Source organism: Eschrichtius robustus, chromosome 15 (genome assembly GCF_028021215.1).
Source record: "Eschrichtius robustus isolate mEscRob2 chromosome 15, mEscRob2.pri, whole genome shotgun sequence".
Classification (NCBI taxonomy): Eukaryota; Metazoa; Chordata; class Mammalia; order Artiodactyla; family Eschrichtiidae; genus Eschrichtius; species Eschrichtius robustus.
Window position 1 is genome coordinate 55,430,503 of NC_090838.1, and position 25,034 is coordinate 55,455,536.

Genomic DNA, 25,034 nt, shown 5'->3' on the forward strand with positions numbered 1-25,034 from the left:
TACTTTCCAAATTTTAGGAGAACCTAAGAAAAAAGATACTGAGTGGAAGCCTTATGCAACACTGTTACAAGAATTATAAAATAATAGAAACATGGGCTGGGAATCTTGCCTGATATTGGCCAACTCCTTGGAGAGCTGGGGAGGAAAACGTGCTAAACGAGTAGGAAGTGTTATTAGCACTTCCTTCATTTTATAGTTAGACATAACAGTAGCAAGAAATATATGGCACCAGTTCAACTTTTCCAGGGCTGGTTCCAGCAAGTAACATTGACCGCATATTCTTAAACACATCAGAAAACCTGAAGGGCCATCCTGGGCGCCTCCTTTAACATGAATGCTAAAAAAGGATGCCAGAAAACCTTGCAGAAAGATGTGGAGTAGATTAAACATTATACATTAACATACACCGTTATAAAATGACTGTTGCCAGTTTCATTCCTTCATGTGGTGAAAGACACCGGATCACACAAGTCAATGATGATGCAAAACAATGATAACAAAATGGCGGCACGTAGTAGCAGTGCTAACCTGACAGTCAGGGATGTTTTAAAAGTATAGGAATTTTACTGACTGAACAGAGCAGTGATTAGAACACAGCATCACACATCCTGAGTCAGTGAACTTTTATTTTTAATTTAAAAGAAATAAAACTTTACATAAAGAGAAGCAGTCAACTTGTCAGTCAAGGAGATAAGCAAGAGGAACAGTAAGAAAAATCAAATTGATGGTTATCCTCACACTTAATATGTTCCCCTATTACAACTTACTTAAAATTCTAAAATCAACTATTTGGACTTTATTTCTGTTACCCTTTCTGGTTGTCAAATTGACAGGATCACTTTAAAGCAATTACAAATACACACCAAGAAAATGAGAGCATATGAAGAGTAGAAACTGATAACTGGATTGACCAAGTGCCTGAGTTTCCACTTGACACCTCGTGTTAACTGCTGTGCTCCAGGATACCAAAACATCACCTGCTCTATAGCACACTAGTCAGAAAAGTCACAATATACTTACTCGCTATACATTTGCTTCACAAACTGCCTCCTTGGGAGTACAAACGTTCCCAAGAACTCACTACTCTAGTGCTCACAGATGACTACTGAATCATTTCAACTTCAGAGACATACATAATAAAAGAAAACTCAGCTCTATTTCAGTAACTGAACAGGACAGAACTTCTCTTTGCCAAGAACTGTTTCCTAGTCATAAACGTGTCTTTTCTTTTTTTTCCTCATCACATAATGGCATACTGAATTTGCACTAATACCTGCGCATCCAGTATTCAAAAGTTAAAGGATAAGTAGTCTAAAGTGCATCTCCTTTTGTATTCCTCAAATAAGAAGTACGGATACTGCCAGATAGAATGCCAACAACTTGGACCGAAAAACAACTTGAAAGCTTTCAAAACAGGAATTCTCACACCAAAAATGTTTATAAGCATACAAATGGCTAATATAAGATGAAGCAGAAGAACAAAAGAAAAGGCTTCCACATTTTATTTTTTTCCCCAAGGGCGCAGAGCTGCATTTTTTGAGCACCCACTGTTTGTCTCCTGGCCTCCAGATTTCTCAGCCTCACAGCAGTCCTTTCCCACTTTATTTTAGGAAATAGGAAATCTGTTTTTAAAAACCCATTTTCTTTTTTTTTTTTTAATTAATTAATTCATTTATTTATTTATTTTTGACTGCATTGGGTCTTCATTGCTGTGCGCAGGCTTTCTCTAGCTGTGGCGAGCGGGGGCTACTCGTCGTTGCAGTGAGCGGGCTTCGCATTGTGGTGGCTTCTCTTGTTGCGGAGCACGGGCTCTAGGTGTGTGGGCTTCAGTAGTTGTGGCACGCGGGCTCAGTAGTTGTGGCTTGTGGGCCCTAGAGCACAGGCTCAGTGGTTGTGGCGCACGAGCTTAGTTGCTCCACAGCATGTGGGATCTTCCTGGACCAGGGCTCGAACCCACGTCCCCTGCATTGGCAGGTGGATTCTTAACCACTGAGCCACCAGGGAAGCCCTAAAAACCCATTTTCTTATGCATACAATTACTCAAAAATAAAAATCACAGTTTCTCCAAAAGAAGTAAAACTTGTCACCAGAACAGTTGCCAGAGACCATATGAAATGATTAGTAGATTACACAGATGGACAAAAAGTGGTAGCAACAAGCACCTCTCTTCCATCACCTCCCCTCAACATCGATTCTTTGCCCATCTCCCCATCCAGTAATCAGGTGAGAGCAAAACAGAAAAAAAAAAAAAAAAAAAGGTCAAATGCTTTATATCTCTGTTGGTGATCCTAAATTAACCCAAATAGAAAACGCTTCAGTTTTCACCATGTTGTTCTTATGATGCGTAAGTACTGCAAAAAACAAAACCAAAAACTTATGACCCCTGTTGATCTAGTGCACTTACCACTCAGCAGTCACTACATTAGCCACAACGTGTGAAATGGGTTGAAGTGGAACATGACAACGGTGCTGAGAAGACAGGAGGGACCCTGTACCAGAACGTTTTCACACTAAGTTAGGACTCTGCATCTCCAGCAGAGTCCATGACTTGGTCCACAATAAAACTAAACTTATGGCTAATTACAGTCAAATTTTCTAACAATCAAAATTTTCAACCATAATACAATTCCAATAATACCCTCAAACTACCGTTTGTTTTTGTCCGGCTGCAACTTAAAAAAAAAAAATTTCTCAAAACTCAAAGTTGACCAGTAAGTGTCCCCAAATGCCTCATGCTCAAATATATAGCATATATTAAAGATGCACAGACTGAATGGCACGAATGGTTAATACAGCAAAATGGATTCATGGCCGGAACATTTCTCCATGGTATATGGGTCTTTCAGAAATAATAATCTTTAAGTATAATCTCTTTTCCAAATAGGTTTTTCAAAGCTACTGTAAATACACTTTTCTTAGCTGATCAACAATTTTTTGTTGGTCATGCTGTAATTTTTCAGCCAAAATAAGAACTTCTTACAGAAAATGAAAACAATAAATGACCTGGGACAAAAGCAGTTTGCCCTTAGAATCCATTCCACACAACTTTAGACCCCGCCCATGAGAAGCTCCCAAGGCAACACAGAAATGATAGAATCAAGAAAGAAAAACAAAGCTCTAGCAATTATTCTATCATTAGAGTATATAAGTCCTGGGTAATAAGAGGCAGATAATGCACTGCTCTCCAACCCACTGTCACTTGGACTTTTGTTCCATTCTCTCAGGGAGACTAAAAAGTAGGGGCAAGAAGCATAGTTGAAACATTTCTCTGTAGGGAGGCAAAAAAGAAGTTGAGTCAGTCCCAACTGCTTTGCCTTGATTGGTTTTTACCTGCCTGATTATCTGAAGACAGGAGTACATCCCAGTCGAACTACTAATCCCAGCAATCAGTATGGCCAACTGTTTAGCTATTAACAAATGTTTCTTACGGACGACTTTTCACATCATGGGAAAACCAGCCTTATTCTAGTTAGGAAATTAAATTTTAGTTTGAGCTTTTGGATCTTGATCTTTGATTTCTTTTCATTTCTTTTTTTAACACTGGGTAGTGGAAATAAAAATAAAATCTAGTATTAGATGGGAAACAACAGCCATTTCACTTTTCCTTTCAGCCTCTGAGCCACTGGTAGTAAACCTTAGCTAAATAGTAAAAACATTTGTTACACAGCAAAGGGAATCTTGTCCACTAAACTTTTCTGCAAGGTACTAAAATTTAAAATTTGCCCAAACAAAACCAAGCTTCACAAGTTACAGTCTTATGTCTCCCTTTTTAAAAGTAACCAACAGCACTTTGAGGAAATGCAATACAAAGTTCTAACTTTTTTCCCCCAAAATTCTAGCACTTTTAACTAAAATTATAGCCACAGTGTCCCTTCTCTGGTTTCTTTAATAAAATAAAATTTATTTCAGAATTCTGCTTTCATTGTGCTGCTTCGTAATTTAAAGTTTACAGAACTTTCATTTGAGATGTATAAGAAACATCAAAACATACTTAAATAGTTTTTTTTTTTTTAATTTATTTATTTAATTTTTGGCTGCGTTGGGTCTTCATTGCTGCGTGCAGGCTTTCTCTAGTTGTGGCGAGCGGGGGCTACTCTTCGTTGCGGTGCGCGGGCTTCTCATTGTGGTGGCTTCTCTTGTTGGGGAGCACAGGCTCTAGGCGCACGGGCTTCAGTAGTTACCCGTGTCTTCTGCATTGGCAGGCAGATTCTTAACCACTGCACCACCAGGGAAGCCCTTAAATAGTTCTTTTAAAAAGTATCCCTCTGGCTCGAAACAATTCATGCCAGCAGACGCTTTGAATTATGGATGGAACCATTCAGAATCTGAGTATTTTCAGTATTCACAGAGCTTACTAGAGCAATAGGTACCTCATCAGCACTAAACCTAAAAATGAAAGACAAAGTAAAACAACTGTAACTGAAAATTTAGGGACAACCCAAGACTTAGCATCTTCCAAGTCAAGAGAGACACAAGACTTTCACCCTTCTCCTGTTCTTTCCATGGAGGTTGGCAGGAATCAAATAGTCTACTTGAGGGGTCAAGAAGAATCAGTAGCTCTCCTTCAAGAGTGATCCCATCATTTAGGAAGAAAATTTTTTAAAAAGGTGAAGATCTTCCCACGTGATTGGGTTGTGACAATGTTGCAGGCTTCGCAGGTGATTCAGGAGTGCTTTAGAAATTCCAATGGGGGAAAATATGACAATCCTTCTCTACATACTTTGAGAAGGGCATGCGTGAACAAAGACCCACCAGTGTGCACACATACTGGAAAACGCATCTTTAAAAGACTACTTTCTCACAGTGGGTGAGAGAGGGCTCAAGATCAAACAATCCAGAAAAGACTGACTTGTAAATCAGACACAATGCTATTTAGAAAGTACGTTCTAGAGAAACTAGAGTGGCTAAACTGCCTTGATAAACCTGGCTAACCTACCATGATAAGCCTAGATATTCCCAAAATATCAAAGACCCGGTCTATCCTGGACAAATAAGGTACTGTATTTCAAATATAGTGCTTTATTTTGCTGACTCTTCCACAGGTCATGGTGCATTTCTTTTAAATAAAGGAAAAAAATCTATTTCAACTCTGTTGTTTTACGAATAGCGAGATTAAAGAAATTTTTGTTCCCATTTGATCTGTCTCTTGATGAATACATGCACACTGTTGACAGCTTCCCTTCCCTGGCTTTGGAATGATATAAAGCTGAAATACATAAGAAAAAATAAGAAGGGCCAAGATAGATTAATGGAGGGTACCTGACCAAAGTGCAAAATTCACATAAAATGCTATGCCCTAGAGCTTCCCTGGTGGCGCAGTGGTTCAGAGTCCGCCTGCCAACACAGGGGACATGGGTTCGAGCCCTGGTCCGGGATGATCCCACATGCCGCAGAGCCGCTGGGCCCGTGTGCCACAACTACTGAGTCCATGCGCCACGACTGCTGGGCCTGGGCACCCCAGCTGCTGAGGACCACGTGCCTGGAGCCCGCGCTCCGCAGTGGGAAAGGCCACCACAGTGAGAGGCCCGCGTGCCACGGCGAGCAGCGGCCCCTGCTCGCCGCGGCTGGAGAGGGCCCACGCGCAGAGGTGAGGACCCGGTGCAGCCAAAAATAAATAAATAAAATGAATAAATTTATTTAAAAAAAAATGCTATGCCCTAGACACTGAGGTTAGAGGACAGGTAAAAGACCAGTTGAGAGAATCACTTACATATACTTACTAGAGTGGAGTGTAGCAGTGTCAAAGGAAGAGAGAATTTTCCGTAAGATGAAAAGGAGAGAAGAAAAAAATAGGAATTAGCATTTATTACAATCAGCTGTGTATTGTTGCTTTACCTGTTGTATACCAATTAATAATCATAGAGGTAGATATCACTGTTCCTATTCTATAGCGAGGAAACGGAGACTTGGAGAGGAGTAATGAACACTGTTAGTGGTACACCCGACATCCATTCGAATCTCCCTTCCTCTCCCTAAGAGAACCCCAGCCCTCTGGTCCAGATGTGGGCAGAGATGGCCAATCAGACAGAAAGACTGACAGTCCACACCTGTGGAGGTTTCTGACTTCCTCTGAATGCCATAACATAAGCACGTGAACCAGCTTGAGGAAGGAGCCAAAACAGACGTGGGAGCCAGCAAGGAATCCAGCTGAAAGCCAAAAGACGCTAAGAACCTGAGCTACAGAACTGACCAACCCTGGAGCCCGCCGTAGCTCTGGATTTGTTGTGAAATAATAAATTTCCTGATGATTCCAGCAAGCTTGAGGGTGGTTTCTAAAAGCACCCTGATACATGAATTCAACTTCTCCAAGGTCACCTGCAGTAAGTGGCAGAGCAAGAATTGGAACCAACATCGTTCTGGCTCAAAATGGGGTTTTTTCCACTAAACCATACTGTGGCATGAACTTTGATACATTTTTTTTCTCATGATACAATCATGTGACGTTAGATCTAGAAAGGATCTTACCTCGGCATACATAAGAAAAGGCATTTACCTTATAAAAATGTTTGAAGTAGTGGCCTTACTTGCAAACACAGATAAGAAACGTATCTTTAGCAAAAATTCCCAGAATTTCATATTCTGCAGAACTTCTCACTTCATATGCATTTAACTTTTAGCAGAATGTGAATTCATACATCTTTAGTAAATGGAATTGAGCTCTTGAAAAGCATTCCAAGTTACTATTAATTTTCTTAGGTGTGATAATGGTACTGTGGTTATGTAGGAAGATGTCCTTATTCTCAGGAGATGCATATTGAAATATTTAATGGTAAAGAGTCATGATATCTAGAACTTACTTTCACATGGTACAAAAAATTATACATATAAAGAAAGGGAGACAGAGAGTCATAAAGCAAAATAAAGCAAAAGGTTAATAATTACTGAATCTAGGTGGAGGAAATATGGGTCTTTACTGAATTATTCTTTCAAGGTTTCTACACAGTTGAAAAGTTTTACAACAGAAAGTTTGGGTGTGGGGGAGTATGGTGTGAGATACAGCACTGCAGAGCACAGTGTGGCTGTACATTGGAATAGGTTGAGGACTTTCGAAAATACTGAAACCAGGGCCTCTCCCTGGGTTGTGGCCTGGGGATGGGTGATTGTAATGTGACCCTCTTGTATGGTAGAAGGAGCCTGAGCTTGCAAGGCACAACTCATTAATACCCTGACAGCCCCAATCCCAAAAACGCGACTCAAATTTTTTTCTGGAATGTTTTTTATTCATAAAGAATTGCCACTTTAGGGACTTCCCTGCAGTCCAGTGGTTAAGGCTCCACGCTTCCACTGCACGGGGCAGGGGTTTGATCCCTGGTAGGGGAATTAAGATACCGCATGCTACGTAGCGAGGCCACACACACGCACGCGCGCATGCGCACACACACACACACACACACACACACAGTTGCCGTTTTAAAGTTAACATAAGCATTAATTCCAACAATGAATACATTTCTCTGAAACACACACTGGGTGACGTAAGGAATACTCAATTAAAATGAGACCCGCACTCTAACAGATCGACAACGAAGCCTTCTGTGCTGTGCTCAAGACCGCGAGGGCAGGAAGAGTGGAGCAGCCTCGGTTATTCCCTGAACAAACCTATCCACAGACTCTGTGGTCCAACATGGCAGAATTTAATTTATAAAAATGCAATGGAAAAAAAGGAACAAATTTAAGGAGAAGCATTAAGCCGTTTAATCTCTTTAAAAAAAAAAAAAAAAAGTCCTACTAAAATCATGCTCTTTACTCCACGCCAAAGATGAGTCACAATCCGTTAAACTGTTAAGGAAAGAAGAATTCCTTGAAAAATACACAACTCCAGTTCTCCAAATTCAAATTTGTGCAGATTACTTAAAAATACTCTAGTGAGCATTACATACAGGAGAAAGCTCTCTAAGATCCCATATCTGAATTTCAGCTGGCACATGAGTCTCTGCGGTTCCATTTGTCTTTCTTAAAATCTATGTGACTGGGGTATGGGATAGAGGTAAATAAACAGTAGATAAAACTTAAAACGAAATAAAAAATAAATGACAAACTTTAAAAATATAATCTTACAATAGAGATTTTATCTTGAAAAATATACCTTACAACCTAGGTGGCTTTTTCTTAAAGTTTCACTGATATCCACTAAATGCATATATTTAAAATATATAATTTGATAAGTCATGACATATCTATATACCCTTGAAATCATCAGCAATCAAGATAATGAACATAACTATCCCAGGTGGCCTTTAAATCAAATAGATACGTGATGGTTCTAGCACAGATTCAGTTTCTCGGAAAAGAAACAATTAAAAAAAAAAAAGTCTCCGTACAAGTGTCCAAATACTTTCATCGACAGCTAAAATAAACATTAAGGCTTTAGATTTTTCCCCCTAATTTAAATCTAACAGACAAGCATATATTGTGTTATTCTACCTTAGATTAAGGTCCAAATAAACAAATATACTCAAAAAACAAAGAAATTCTTAAGATTTTTAAATGTGCAGGAAAATGAAAACAAAAGCCATAGTCACATGGCATTATATTCTAGAATTTAAACACACACACATCAGGAATCTCGGCTAACTGAAAAGCAAAACAATTTAGAAAGATCATACCTACATATTACAGCGATATACAGACTTCCTAAGTTTGGCATATTAGGCCCAGGGCATGCCCATCTCACAGGCAGGACTGCTCCAGGCAAAACTGAGGGAAAAAGAGTGTGTCTTCAGTAACTATCAAAAGTCTCCATCTCCACTTCTGTCCTCCCCCTTTCAGTGTTTCTTCCATTTTTCAGGGAACTCCCCTTGTGTACAGGGCCCTCATTGATGTACCAGCCTTCCCAAATCTCTGGAAAAATTTTTGTTCTCAAGAACCCAAACCATATCCATTGTGTGCCCATATACAGATCTTCCTCAACTTACAACAGGGTTACATCCTGATAAACCCATGTAAACTGAAAATACTGTAAGTCGAAAATGCATTTAATACACCTAACCTACCAAACATCATAGCTTAGCCTAGCCTACCTTAAACGCGCTCAGAACACTTCCATTAGCCTACGATCAGGCAAAATTATCTAACACAAAGCCTATTTTATACTAAAGTATTGAATATCTCATGTAATTTATTGAGTACTGTACTGAAAGTGAAAAACAGAATGGTTGTGCGAGTACAGAATAGTTGTAAGTGTATTAGTTATTCACCTCGTGACTATCATCACGAGAGGATCGTGTAGCATACTGTCAGCCCAGGAAAAGATCCAAACTCAAAATTCCAGCTCCATTTTCTACTGAATGTATAGAACTTTCACACCATGGTAAAGTTGAACCATTGGAAGTTGAAGCACGGTAAGTTGGGGCATTTGTATTCTATTTTTGGTTCAGAGTCCCTGCTTCCCTGGGGGATAGCTAGCGAATGTATTGATAATAAATGGCTAGGGTGTGTACTCCATTTCCTTTCCTTCTTGCTGAGCAGTTGCAGTAGCTAGAAAAGGGACTGTTCTACCCTTAGGTGTCTAAGGCACAAAGATGGCCATCTTTCCCAAACTTAAAAGGATTAAAAACAAAAACAATAAAAGGAAGGATGGATTCCCATGAAGGCCATTCAGGACTTCCAGAAGGCAAGTCCATTTGACCTTGCTTACTGTAGTGGCCTACACCAGACCTTCCATCAAGTTAAATCTCATATTGCCCAACACAAGAGACAATTTTCATGTGGGGATCTTTTGTCTCCCCAACTGGACTGTGAAAACCATTATGGATAGGTGCCATGTCTATTAGTCTCTGATACCCCCAAGCACTTGGGACATGTGTTAAGTATTTATGAACAAAAATAAAATAATTAATGAAAATCATTATATCATAGTCGTACTATTTGTACCGCAAAAACACATATATCTTCTTAAATATTTGCGCTGGAAATGTACACTAAGAGTTTTATTTGTTTAGGAAATTACATAGTTTTTACAATCACAGAAACAAAAGATTAGTTCTTTATATACACTAGACAAAGGAAACTTAAGATTTTCTTGTTAATTGTGCCATATAGCTGAGATGACTACATTTCCATTGTGCAATTTTCAGTGTTACACATTTTTTTCAGGCTCTGTCACAAAGAAAACAAAGCAAAGTGAGAAAACAACTTCAAAGGTGTAAAGAAAAGCTAGGAGAAAAGCTAGGAGAAATTTCAGACCATGTCCAATGTAAGGTTTCCCAGGGTTCATAAACGAGGATGATTTCATGATTTCTGGTGGAAACATCGACAACATTACAGGGTTTTTAATATTTCAACTCAAGCTCAAATAAAAATTGTCCATTTGAATGCAGTTTTGCTTCAGGATTCAGTTTTAGACTTTTGTACCAACTTAAAAGGTATAAAATCCATATGAAGAAATCTTGACTTTTTTTCAAACCATTATTACACAGTGTTTAGTTATCACTACTGAAAATAGTAGATAACAAGCTCTAAACACATCAGAATAGTTTCGAATGTAATTTCTACAAGGACAATAATATTTGTTTCTTTTCTTCACTGCTATAATGTATATGCCTCGTAAGAGTAGCTGGCACATAGTAAGTGCTCAATAAATCTGTTGAATGAAATGAATAAATGAATGAAGTCAGGAATGGGATATAGGTTTACAAAAGAAAAGAAAAAAAGACCAAGCTTCTTCCAGGAGGCATAGATTTTACAAAGTACAATTTCTGGAAAGTCTCTTGTTTAATCAACTCCAAAATGAAGTTTATCTAACCCTATATTTGAATTGTTTAAATAAAAAGTAACAATGGACTGTTTGTTTTGTAAATCAAAAAGGGGATTCATTTCATTTAATCAAATTGAAAGGTTTTCTACTACCAATGTCTGAATGTCAAGTATTTTAAGAAACTATTAAACATATAGCTGATTCACTTTGTTATAAAGCAGAAACTAACACACCATTGTAAAGCAATTATACTCCAATAAAGATGTTAAAAAAATAAGAAACTACTAAACATTCTCTCCAAATCAATGGATTTGAGTCCTTAGAAAATCTTTTTACTCAAAGGATTTTTATGTAAATCTTTTTTGTTTAAAAATACATATTCATTTTCATACCCTTTGATCTTCTCAGTGAAAAGAAGTCTTAAAATCAAAACAAAATTAACTCAAAGGGATACATTTCATTTGAGCTGAGGCCACTGGAAGACAATAAAGCTAATGGTTACTTCACCAGGAACATTAGTCATTCAACAATGGCGAACCCTGGAAAACCTCACAGTGGACAGAGTCTGAGGTTCTGTCTGGTTTTACGGAGTTAAAAACAAAACAAAGGACCTGCTCTTCATGTCTAATGTGCTGTTCTCAGGCCCACTCGCCCCCCACGTGGTCAGGTGGCCATGGTCATAGCTCAGACTGCCGCCAGGGCTCGCCCAGCACTGGGCGCCGAGCAACACAAAGCCTGGATGTTTGAGATGTTTCAAGGTAATGGGGACAGAAAAAATTCTGTGGTTAACCCCCCAAAAAAAGAGATTAATAGAAAAGCAGTAAATAATAAACACATCGTTATTGTCCCTTTTTACCACCTCACATGAGTTAAAACTTGGTTTTAGGTTTACAAAATGGCCCCTTAAGTTTTGTGTAGATAAGATGATCAGAGAGCTCATCTTCTGAAATAAGGCAAAGCAAATTTTCTATATGGAAGGCCTTTGCCCCAGTCTCATAAAAGCAGACTGAAATAGATGAAAACCCCTATTCCATGCCTTAAACAGAGGCAAAGGCAAAAGAGAGGCAAAGAAAAAAACCTGTCATAATCAAGGAAAAAGACCAATGTGAAAAGAAGAGCAAAATGAGAAAGATGCCACTTTAAAAGAAACACAAATTCAAGTGGTAATATTAAGAAAACTGAAAAACAATGGTAGAATAAAGGGAAGAAGGTTGTGAAAATCAGATAAAATTTAAATAAAAGGTGGACTGTTTTGGTCATTTTATTTAATATGTTAAAAGTAAACATTCAATACTACAGAGTTGTACGTAACATCACACAAAACTTTATAAACATCAGTGTGGACTTACATTCAAAAGTAGAAAAGAAATCTGACCGTTCTGAGTTTTCATCAATTGGATGTTGAACAATAAGGACAAAAGGACAATACACTTTTAAAAGTTGCTTTCTGCTTAGCAACCTTGCATTTGAGGATCACTGTTCACTATACTTAATATTAGTTGGAACAAAAAATATTTCTTTGTATGTCCCACTTGTTTTAATAGGTCTTACTCTGAGTACACTAGAATTTCATTTCCACTTTAAAAAGTGATAATATCATAAGGTTGTGACAACTCTTCTGTTAAAAACCAGAGAGAGGGAAAGCTGAATTCAAAGAAACTGACATAACGTGCTAACTCTGGGCTTTTTGACTTTTAAAGACTCAGAACTCATTTTTAGGGACAAGAGGAAAAAAAAACTAGTTTCTTAAAATACAGCCTTTCCATACCTGTCTTCACTCACCTTCCTAAATAAAAGATTCGCTGGAGTAAATAAAATCCTTCAAGCCACTATATTCTGAAATGTGCACATTTCACTGTATTCAAGGCACAAAAATAACTGAGTGTAAGGAGGGGTCCTCTAGCCAAGTAAGCCTTTTGAAATTTAAAAGTAAATAATCTAATTTTTCTCTTTGAATATACTGCTGACGAAACTGATACATCTAAACATTTTTTCCTGCAACACACGTGAAAGTTTTACAAGCTTTAAGTTAATAAAATGTATTATCTCCTAGATATATAAAGTTTGTTCTTATAATATCAACATCTGCTATAATCCAGGATATACCAAAACTCAATGTTAACATTTAAAATCCCTTTCAAAGTTTCTTGGCTCTTTAGGTACCTTATACTTTCTTGTGAACATACCAGTAAGAAGTCTCTACAAATATAAAGTTAAAAGGAAAAATGCCCTTCAGACAAAAGATCTAAAGTCACAATTTTTTAATAATGACAAACAAATGTCCATTTCTAAATGCAAATGTTTACTTTGTATTTGCTTGCACCCTGTCCTTCTCCAATGCTTTTAAAAAGCACTTACAACTTACCCCTACAATGTCCTCTGTGAGTGAGGGCAGGGTAACTGCCTTCCCTCTTCCCACTGAAAGGATAAGAACACTACTCAGCCATAAAAAGGAACGAAATTGAGTCATCTGTAGTGATGTGGATGTATCTAGAGTCTGTCATACAGAGTGAAGTAAGTCAGAAAGAGAAAAACAAATACTGTATGCTAATACATATATATGGCATCTAGGAAAATGGTAGTGATGAACCTAGTGGCAGGGCAGTACATAGAGAACAGACTTGTGGACACGGTGGGGGCGTAGGGGGAAGGGGAGGGTGGGACGAATTGAGAGAGTAGCATTGACATATATACACTACCATGTGTAAAACAGATAGCTAGTGGGAAGCTGCTATACAGCACAGGGAGATCAGCTTGGTGCTTTGTGAGGACCACAGGGGTGGGATGGGGAGGGTGGGAGGGAGGCCCAAGAGGGAGGGGATATAGGTTACATATAGCTGATTCATTTTGTTGTACAGCAGAAACTAACACAACATTGTAAAGCAATTATAATCTAATAACGATGAAAAAAAAAAAAAAGGATAAGAACAGGGAGAGTCCTGGAGGTTAAGTGTAATGCTCAAGGTCATGTGCCAATCGGTAGCATGGTTCAGTCTAGAACTCCAGGGACTTTAATTCTAAGTTTATGTCAATAGATAACACAAAAATAATTTTCCTCTCCTTTTGATCACTGACAGAGTATATTATTATCCATTTTCCTAATGTTAAAAGACAAGGATAGAAATCACAGGCCCTAAAGGTTATTTCTATTCCTCTTCCTCTTCCTTCCAGACAATTCTTCATCAGAAACTTCACTTTTTTAAAAGCTGAAGACATTATATACATCTGTAAAATATCAATAAATACTCAGATGTCTTCACCAAAACGAAAAATGTCAAATGAAAGAGATATGAGCTACAGAAATAATGTCATGCTGAAATGTGTTAAGCAAAAACTCAGACCTTTCATCTTGCAGACCAGACACTTAAGTGTAGTTTCTAAGTGCCTATAAATTAATTTTTTAAAGTTTCATTTTAGATTAGCTGCTTTAAAAGTGTATGAACAAAAAAGGGCGACTTTTTAAAAATTAATTGTTTTAGCCAGTGAAAATGCAATATATTCAACTAAATTGGATAACTGATGATTTGGTTAGACAGAGGATTATATATGCAAAATTACCCACATTGTACTAGATAGTTCACATATTTGAAAAGTTTTAACAATGTTATGGAACTCTGTAACACTTCTGAGTAGATTAGTTTTCAGATTTTGTTACTGAGGATATCTCTTTCATGAAAGATATTTCTTGCATTTTTATAATTTCAGAGGGCACAGTAATTAAACTGGTTTTATTGACAAGTAAAGCAGAATGATTCTAAAAATGAAGCGGGTGGCACAGGCACGATCAATTTTGCTTATTTAAAAAGATACATTACCCAATTGTGTAATGCCTATTAAGTGTGTGGTGAAGTTAGTTAAAGTGCTTTATTTACTAATTACATATACCTTCTTTATGATTCCTATTACACTATTTACTACGCCTATTTGAAAAGCTAATTATTTATTAAGACTGCTCAAGAGAAAGAATTTCACTCTTGAATGGAAAGAGGAATAAAGCTTAGGTCCTTAAGGAAATGATATCGTTTTATTTCCGCAGTGTTGGTTTGATAAATTCTCTTTATTATTATTAATTCTGAAGCCGATAATAACATCACATCATCATTTGGGACATTCAAAATCTAATTTGTATAATTTGTATTAATTATAATAACATCCAACTTAGTTACAGGAAGTTTGGGAGTCAGAAAGTCTTTCAGTAAAAAAATGGCCACGTCAGGTATTAAAAGAAGATATTTGATATGTACTTTTCAGAATATTTTAAGTTCAATCTTCAAAATGAAAAATATTTTCCTAATAAAACATGTTATAATTCCCTCTCTATTTCCAAAAATAGTAGTTGAGAACATAAAAATTCAACTCAACACCACAAGTAACAGTATGCTCCATATCACTTACAACGTCATTCAACTACTCATAAACAAATTGAGAATAACATTGTTTAATTCATTCTACAGCATTCATTAAGCCTATCTATGTACCAGGTACTCTGCTGGGCACCCGGGATTAAATTATGAATGAAACACTGTTCTTACCCTCAAAGAGCTTTCTGTTTAGTAGAGGAGAAAATCACATATAACAGCAAGTATGTGATAGGTAATCATTATAATAGTGGTATATATATTTGGTTACGCAAGTTTAAATGAAAGAGTGATCAACTCAACTCATCCAATAACTAACTTTCATAAAAACTCATATAAACTTTATTGAAAAGTATAAATCCCATAAATCATCATGCATATGGATAAGAACTCTGCTTATTTCATTGACAGCAATAATTCTTTATCTTTACAAAAAGTATAGTTCTAAAAAATATAGTCACCCATTGTTTCAAGACATACCAGGAACAAAACAGAATTAAACTTGAAAAGATGCACCAAATACTAGTCAAACTCATTCTGACCTCACAGTAACCCTATGAAGTACATTTTTCTATTATCCCTGCTTTATAGATGGGGAATCTGAGGTTACCTCGGCCAAGATCACAAGGATAGCAAGAGGAAATGCTGGCACTTGAACCTACAGTCTGGTTGTGGAGGTCCCCTTAACCACTACACCACACATACTCTCAGTGGATGATGATGATGGTGACGATGATGATGGGGCAGCTAACAGCAAGTACTCTGTGCCTTGTGCCCTCTCAATTATCCTTAAGGCAACCCTTAGAGGAAAAGTCATCCCTCCCATTTACAGGAGAAAACCCTCACAGGCCAGGTTTGAAACCTGCCTAAGGTCAGTCAGCCATCCAGGGATAGTGGCTAGATTCAAACTCAGGCAGCATGGCTCCCCTCTGCTCTGAGGCCTCTCAATAATTCAGTCTTACACTCAAGAAAAAGACCACATGATGAAATTTATTAAACAATTCAAAAAGACTTTGTATAAGTCTTCCTGAAACACTCTGCAAGGTTTTGGGGCTTATGATAAGCATTTCCTTATGACAGCACTTACATTTGAGTCAACTTTACTACTTTGGGCTGATCATAAACACATTTCTCCTCTTTAAAAAGAAATCTTTCTGTAGAAACTTGGCAGATTTCAGTACAGGAACAGTCTATTCTCTACAATTAAATTTATCAACAACTTATTCTGGTTAGTCTGAAAGAGAAGGAGAGAATGAACTACTAAGAGGCCTTTCCTGTACTTTAATATTTCAAAACATGTTTGGTTTGGCCTAATTTGAATCTTGTGGACAACTAGACCAGAACTTGATTCAAAAAGAGGAATACTATTTTAAATAGGCTGAATTCTCAAAAGCGACCTCAGAAGGTGATTCAGAGTACCTATTTCTCATAATTTTTAGTTTTATCTCAAATTAAATATTAAAGATGCATAGGGCAAGATTCTCATAAAGCATATATGGCCAAGTATGTGTACTTTTGAACAGCCAACAACCAAGAGACCAAATTAAAATTTTGTTCAAGAGCAATCAAGTATACAAAAGAGGGATATCAAAAGAAAAAAAAAAGCCCTTTTTGTCCTTAGCACACCCCACTGTGCCCAGTGACGGAGAAATAAAAAATTCTGTGTTTTAATTTCTTGCTAGAATAGAGGTGAGCTAAAGATGAAGTGTCAAGCTGGATTTCCATCTTACCTTGCTTTCCTCCAACAGGTTCAACGACTTCATAACCTTTACGTTAATATTGAATTCACGTTTTTTTTTCAAAAGGGAACCTATAGAACTATTTTAAAATAAAAATAGTAAGCCATGCCACAAGGCAACCTGTCTTCTCTTGGTCTATCTCCACACATTCAAATTAGAAATACCTTTTACTTTGCCTTTATTGAATAAAAGTTTAACTTTGATTTGGAGGAAAACCTACCCATTAGCCGTTTTGCACTTTTTGCAGGTCATACAGTCTATCAGATCACATCGCTGACTATGACCACTCACTAAGAAAGCATGCCATTACAGCTCATTTTATAAGCGTTATAATGCCCCGATGGTGGAAGTCTGGCAATACCTAGAAATACAGCAAGGCTGGTGAATAAGGAGTCGAGGGGCGGGGGAAGAGGGAGTGAGGGGGAGGCAGTCGCCACCTCAAATCCACGCCTGACCGGGAACCTCCAGCCCACAACGTGATCCCTGCCCTCCCCAGAGTGGACCGGCTACAACATTTTTCTAGATTCTCCCCCACCCCTCCGCCAACCCAACACGGTACTCACCCTTCTCTGAAGTCGGCACCGGGTCCAGCCCCGAGACGGGTCGGGGTGGCAGCGAGGGAGGGGACGTCTGGGCTGTGGGCGGAGGGTGTCGCTGCGTCACTCGAGTGCAGGACGCTGAGTTCGAGGGGTGGGAGCGGAGAGGGGCAGGAAAATCAAGTCACGGCCGCAAAGGGACAAGGAGAAACGGGGGGAGGGGGGAGAGCCCCTTCCCTAAAATAAACCCACCGGCCCCTGCGACCCCCTTGCCCAAGGGAGGGAAAATAAAATCAGGGGAAATAAAAGACTGACAAATAAATCCCTAAAACGACGAGGAGCGAGGAACAGACTTTAATTTAAAGGGGGGAGATTGAGCGAGGGCTGGAGGGGAGGCAGAAGTGGCTCTAGGTCTATCCCATGCCTTTGCAGTCCCCAAGCAGAGGAGGAGGCTGGCTGAGGGGAAGTTGCAGCGGCTCCTGAGGAGGAGGCGGAGGAGGCGGAGGAGGAGGTTACACCGTAACAAGTACAGACAGCCATGGATCAGAGGGGCGCTGCGAGAAGGGGCGGCCGCGGCTGGGCGAGCGGCGGCGGCGGCAGCACCGCCTGCTCGGCTCGCTCAAGACATTTAATTGGATTGATAGGTTGTGCAGTGACTCACAGACTTTACAGAGTCGTACAGCAGTCCCCGCCCAGCTGGACAGGGGAGACGCGGCGGGGACGGGAGGGGAAAGGGGGCCGTGGAAGAGCCGGGAGGGGAGGAGGCGACTGAGAAGGCGAGGCGTTGGGGGGGGGGGCGGGGAGCGGAGCTAAGCCACCCAGTGGCGAAGCCTGCCGCTCCGACGGGCGTGGGCGTCGGCCAATGACGGCGGGGCTCGATAGGCGGCTGGCTTCGCCCCTGGCCCAATGAGTCTTCTAAGGACACTGCCGCGAACTGGAGGAGGTGGGGGGGGGGGGGGAGTGGAGTGGGGGCTGGGGAGAGGTGGGTGGACGTTGAAAAGGGGGGGTGGAGGGAAAGATGAGGCGCCAGAGACCGGCGGAGTCACTCTGCCCTCCTCGCTCCGAAGTGCGCCTTCTGCCAATCCCGGGGCCGCGTGGGGGTGATGGACGCAAGGGTATGACCAATGAGGAGGAGAAGCTGCCGCAGGGAGCCAGAGGGGAAGGAGTGGGCGGGCCAACGCCCTCCCCTCCCTCAGGCGCCCGGGTCCTCCCTCCTGCCCATTTCGGGTCAGTCAAGCAAATAACAGTGAGAGGGCTGGGGCTGTGCGGGGTTGGGGGGGGGGGGGGGCGGCGGAGGGGCCGCGCTGCTGGCGGCGTGACAGCGATAGGGACTGGCTGTGCTGCCGACTCCGCGCCGGCAGGAGGAGGAGGCGGCGGAGGCTGGCTCCTTACTCAGCCTGCAGGCTGTTGCTGCTGCTGCTGCTGCTGCTGCTGCTCAGCCTCTGCCTGGTGCTGCCGGGGAGCCCCTGCGGCCAAACCCCACTCTCGAGTGGCAGACAGATTTGGAGGAATCAGATCAAAACTTTGCCTCAGGTCGGTGCAGTGCCCACGCTTGGAGACAGCTCCGTGTGACGTCCTGTGGGGCTGTGCTCTGGGAGCTGAGGGAGCTGGACGCCAGAGACCGGAGGCTTGGCAATGGCATTTGCCTCCTTGCTTGGCTGTTTTCTGGGGAAGTCAGGGTAGGGTGTGGACAGGTTGAAACAGCTCCTGAATACATACCATTTCTTTACTGAGTTTCTGGAAAAGGCACTTCTTAACCTGGCATGAGTGAAGCCGTATGGGCTTTGTGCGTGTATGTATGTATGTATTAGCTACCTCCAGCCCTCTCTCCCGCACCACTCCCACTTCTCTGCCCACCGTCCTCACCTTGTACCCTGACAGCAATCCTAGGGAGCACTCACTACTAGATCTTCTCGCGGCTCATTCCCAGGAGCTATGGCTTTTTCTCAATTTCTTGCCTACTGTCTCGTAATCATTTTACAGACCTTAACACTTTCCAGGCACTTGTACTTGAAAGGAACTGTAATCACTAATAAACCTGAACAGAGATGCCCAGAAAAGCAAATACACTGGCAAAAATCCACCTTCTTTCCCACAAGGTGCATTTCTGCACGTTATTTGAAATTTACGACAATTGCTTCCTACCAAGAAACCAAGGAAAGACAAATCACATATCACATCCCTACAAAAAAAGATTTTCAAAACCACTTAGCATACCCAAAGTCCATTCTCCATAGACAAGTCAACCAGAGAGACCTAGGGTTGATTTACGGTCTTGAAGTGAGCAAGATCATTTTTCCCCCCATAATTATCAGATTAAAACCTACAGTGGTCTGGAATACAGAGGAGAGATAATAAGTGAACAATAAGCCTTCAGGCTTATTCCAGTCATATTGGCGCTTTCCTTGATTATTGTCATTTTAAGGTATGGATCCTTCCCCTAAACTGTAATTGTGACACTCAGCCTGACACCACTTACCTCTTCTCTTTCTGATTTTAGCACTACTCCATGATTTCAGCCTGTATCCTAAGCCCACCTAAGAAAATGAACCGGGCTGCAGACTTCTCATAGTGCCCAGATGTGTACCCATTGCCCCTCAGCGTTTTGAAACTTCTTTGGAGTTTGGCAGTGCAAGGAGGCCAGCATCCTCATCCCAGGACATAGTCGTCTGCAGGAGGTGGGCCATGTTCCCTTAGCCAGGTCACCCTGTGATGATTGAAACACACTAAATCCCTCATGTGAGAAAAATCAGCTCTGTTTCTAGTGTGGGCTATTTTACTGCATTTAAGAATGTGCTAATGATACTTTTTAGAAAGCCTGTTTCTTATTTCTTTCACTGTGAGGTCATTTTATGGCTCAGGTGAATATCATTGGTCGGCGTGTTATCTTACATACTGTGGATGGCACTGAAAACACAGAAAGAGATTTTGAGTCTAGACATACACTAGTATCTTTCAGAGGATCTCCAAATAGCTAGGGTTAGCATCCTGTGGCAGAAGTTGCTCCCTTGTCAGTTGTTATTGGCATGTCTCCAGTCCCCACCATGTGTCATTTTCTAATTCTGTGCTCACCCTATTCCAGTATTTCTTAAATGGTTGTCTAAGGCCAACCTAGATTCCTGAGTCTGCTCTCAGATCTATTGACTCATTATCTCTGTAGTCTGGTCCTGGACGTCTGTTTTTTTAGCAAATACCCCCGGTGACTTGAATAAATATTAAAATATCAAATGTTTCATTTGAAAACCCCTGTTTACTCCTTCCTTTTGAAAATTTTAAAACCCTTATTTATTTCTTCCTTTCTTCTTTTTCCCTTTCTCACACATATCTATTTCCTTTCTTCCACATATATTCCTTTCTCCTATATATTTTCTTTCTCTCATTTTTGTGATCACTTCCCTTTCTACATTTCTTGTGCACAGGACTGTCTTATACACTGGCAGGGTGATCCCTAAAAAAAAAGATGAAGTTGGCAAATGGGCTTTCATAAATACCATAGGCATACCTTATAACTACAACACTTAAAATATGGGGAAGTCAAATAAATGTATAAGCTTAAAAATATCATTGTAATTGATGTTATGTATAAATCTACAATATGTGTGAAACTTACTAGTTTATGATTTCAAAGTATACAAAGACAGAATTTTTTATATTTGGGAGTCACTTTTCAAAATGCAAATTTCAATATACAAATGATATCAATACATTTATATTGTTACTGTCATTTTTTTTCTAAACAGTGGAGTGAGACTAATGATGTGCTAAGAGCTATTATGGTCACCAAAAAAAAAAAAGTACTATATGAGATTTTTGTTATCTCATAGAGCTTATATACAACCCACATGGACCGGGAAGCAAAAGCACATCCTTTATTGAAGACAGAGGCTTCAACGCGGGTCTCATTAGCATTCCCAAAGAGAGAGCCCAAACATTAGCTCACGATCCAAATTACAAAACAAATGAAGAAAAAAGCCACCATGACTTAATTGATATTTATAGGACATTCCATCCAAAAACAACAGAATACACTTTCTTCTCAAGTGCTCATGGAACATTCTCCAGGATAGATCATATCCTGGGTCACAAATCAAGCCTCAGTAAATTTTAAAAAATTGAAATCATATCAAGTATCTTTTCCGACCACAACGCTATGAGGCCAGATATCAATTACAGGAAAAAGTTCAAAAAATACAAACACATGGAGGCTAAACAATATGCTACTAAATAACAGAGATCACTGAAGAAATCAAAGAGGAAATCAAAAAATACCTAGAAACAAATGACAATGAAAACACAACGACCCAAAACCTATGGGATGCAACAAAAGCAGTTCTAAGAGGGAAGTTTATAGCAATACAATCCTACCTCAAGAAACAAGAAACATCTCAAATAAACAACCTAACCTTACACCTAAAGCAATTAGAGAAAGAAGAACAAAAATCCCCCAAAGTTAGCAGAAGGAAAGAAATCATAAAGATCAGATCAGAAATAAATGAAAAAGAAATGAAGGAAACAATAGCAAAGATCAATAAAACTAAAAGCTGGTTCTTTGAGAAGATAAAATTGATAAACCATTAGCCAGACTCATCAAGCAAAAAAGGGAGAAGACTCAAATCAATAGAATTAGAAATGAAAAAGAAGTAACAACTGACACTGCAGAAACACAAAGGATCATGAGAGATTACTACAAGCAACTATATGCCAATAAGATGGACAACCTGGAAGAAATGGACAAATTCTTAGAAAAGCACAACCTTCTGAGACTGAACCAGGAAGAAATAGAAAATATAAACAGACCAATCACAAGCACTGAAATTGAGACTGTGATTAAAAATCTTCCAACAAACAAAAGCCCAGGACCAGATGGCTTCACAGGCAAATTCTATCAAACGTTTAGAGACGAGCTAACACCTATCCTTCTCAAAGTCTTTCAAAATATATCAGAGGGAGGTACACTCCCAAACTCATTCTACGAGGCCACCATCACTCTGATACCAAAACCAGACAAAGATGTCACAAAAAAAGAAAACTACAGGCCAATATCACTGATGAACATAGATGCAAAAATCCTCAACAAAATACTAGCAAACAGAATCCAACAGCACATTAAAAGGATCATACACCATGATCAAGTGGGGTTTATCCCAGGAATGCAAGGATTCTTCAATATACGCAAATCAATCAATGTGATACACCATATTAACAAATTGAAGGAGAAAAACCATATGATAATCTCAATAGATGCAGAGAAAGCTTTTGACAAAATTCAACACTCATTTATGATAAAAAACCCTCCAGAAAGTAGGCATAGAGGGAACTTACCTCAACATAATAAAGGCCATACATATATGACAAACCCACAGCCAACATCGTTCTCATTGGTGAAAAACTGAAACCATTTCCTCTAAGGTCAGAAACAAGACAAGGTTGTCCACACTCACCACTATTATTCAACATAGTTTTGTAAGCTTTAGCCACAGCAATCAGAGAAGAAAAAGAAATAAAAGGAATCCAAATCAGAAAAGAAGAAGTAAAGCTGTCACTGTTTGCAGATGACATGATACTAGAGAATCTTTAGAGAATCCTAAGGATGCTACCAGAAAACTACTAGAGCTAATCAATGAGTTTGGTAAAGTAGCAGGGTACAAAGTTAATGCACAGAAATCTCTTGCATTCCTAGACACTAATGATGAAAAATCTGAAAGAGAAATTAAGGAAACACTCCCATTTACCACTGCAACAAAAAGAATAAAATACCTAGGAATAAACCTACCTAAGGAGACAAAAGACCTGTATGAAGAAAACTATAAGACACCAATGAAAGAAATTAAAGATGATACAAACAGATGGAGAGATATACCATGTTCTTGGATTGGAAGGATCAACATTGTGAAAATGACTCTACTACCCAAAGCAATCTACAGATTCAGTGCAATCCCTATCAAACTACCACTGGCATTTTTCACAGAACTAGAACAAAAAATTTCACAATTTGTATGGAAAGACAAAAGACCCAAATAGCCAAAGCAATCTTGAGGAAGAAAAATGGAGCTGGAGGAATCAGGCTCCTGGATTTCACATGATACTACAAAGCTACAGTAAACAAGACAGTACGGTACTGGCACAAAAACAGAAATGTAGATCAATGGAACAGGATAGAAAGCCCAGAGATAAACCCACGCACATATGGTCACCTTATTTTTGATAAAGGAGCAAAAATATACAATGGAGAAAAGACAGCCTCTTCAATAAGTGGTGCTGGGAAAACTGGACAGCTACATGTGAAAGAATGAAATTAGAACACTCCCTAACACCATACACAAAAATAAACTCAAAATGGATTAAAGACCTAAATGTAAGGCCAGACACTATAAAACTCTTAGAGGAAAACATAAGCAGAACACTCTATGACATAAATCACAGCAAGATCCTTTTTGACCCACCTCCTAGAGAAATGGAAATAAAAACAAAAATAAACAAATGGGACCTAATGAAAGTTAAAAGCTTTTGCACAGCAAAGGAAAACATAAACAATATGAAAAGACAACCCTCAGAATGGGAGAAAATATTTGCAAATGAAGCAACTGACAAAGGATTAATCTCCAAAATTTACAAGCAGCTCAATATCAAAAAAACAAACAACCTAATCCAAAAATGGGCAGAAGACCTAAACAGACATTTCTCCAAAGAAGATATACAGATTGACAACAAACACATGAAAGGATGCTCAACATCACTAATCATTAGAGAAATGCCAATCAAAAGTACAATGAGGTCACCTCACACCAGTCAGAATGGCCATCATCAAAAAATCTACAAACAATAAATGCTGGAGAAGGTGTGGAGAAAAGGGAACCCTCTTGCACTGTTGGTGGGAATGTAAATTGATAATAGCCACTATGGAGAACAGTATGGAGGTTCCTTAAAAAGCTAAAAGTAGAACTACCATACGACCCAGCAATCCCACTACTGGGCGTATACCCTGAGAAAACCATAATTCAAAAAGAGTCATGTACCACAATGTTCACTGCAGCTCTATTTACAATAGCCAGGACATGGAAGCAACCTAAGTGTCCATCAACAGATGAATGGATAAAGAAGATGTGGCACATATATACAATGGAATATTACTCAGCCATAAAAAGAAACAAAACTGAGTTATTTGTAGTGAGGTGGATGGACCTAGAGTCTGTCATACAGAGTGAAGGAAGTCAGAAAGAGAAAAACAAATACCGTATGCTAACACATATATATGGAATCTAAAAAAAAAAAAAAAAAAAAAGGTTCTGAAGAACGCAGGGGCAGGACAGGAATAAAGACGCAGACGTAGAGAATGGACTTGAGGACATGGGGAGGGGGAAGGGTAAGCTTGGACGAAGAGAGTGGCATGGACATATATACACTACCAAATGTAAAATAGATAGCTAGTGGGAAGCAGCTGCATAGCAGAGGGAAATCAGCTCCGTGCTTTGTGACCACCTAGAGGGGTGGGTTAGGGAGGGTGGGAGGGAGATGCAAGAGGGAGGAGATTTGGGAATATATGTTTATGTATAGCTGATTCACTTTGTTATAAAGCAGAAACCATTGTAAAGCAATTATACTCCAATAAAGATGTTGAAAAAAAAAAAAAAGAAAAAAGAAAAAAGCCACCATGAGCAAGAGGAGGCAGAGAGAAAAAAAGAAAAACAGCAGAATTAGACCCTAA

At 39.5% G+C, this 25,034-nt stretch overlaps 1 protein-coding gene across 1 annotated transcript in view; it reads right to left on the minus strand.

Moving 5' to 3' along the window:
- SERTAD2 (SERTA domain containing 2) overlaps window positions 1-17,949 on the minus strand; it is a 114,444-nt gene extending 96,495 nt beyond the window's left edge. The window contains exon 1 of the mRNA XM_068564636.1: window positions 17,357-17,949. The gene's annotated coding sequence lies outside the window, so the exon portion shown is untranslated. The remainder of the gene's footprint in view (window positions 1-17,356) is intronic.
- Between the last annotated feature and the right edge of the window lie 7,085 nt (window positions 17,950-25,034).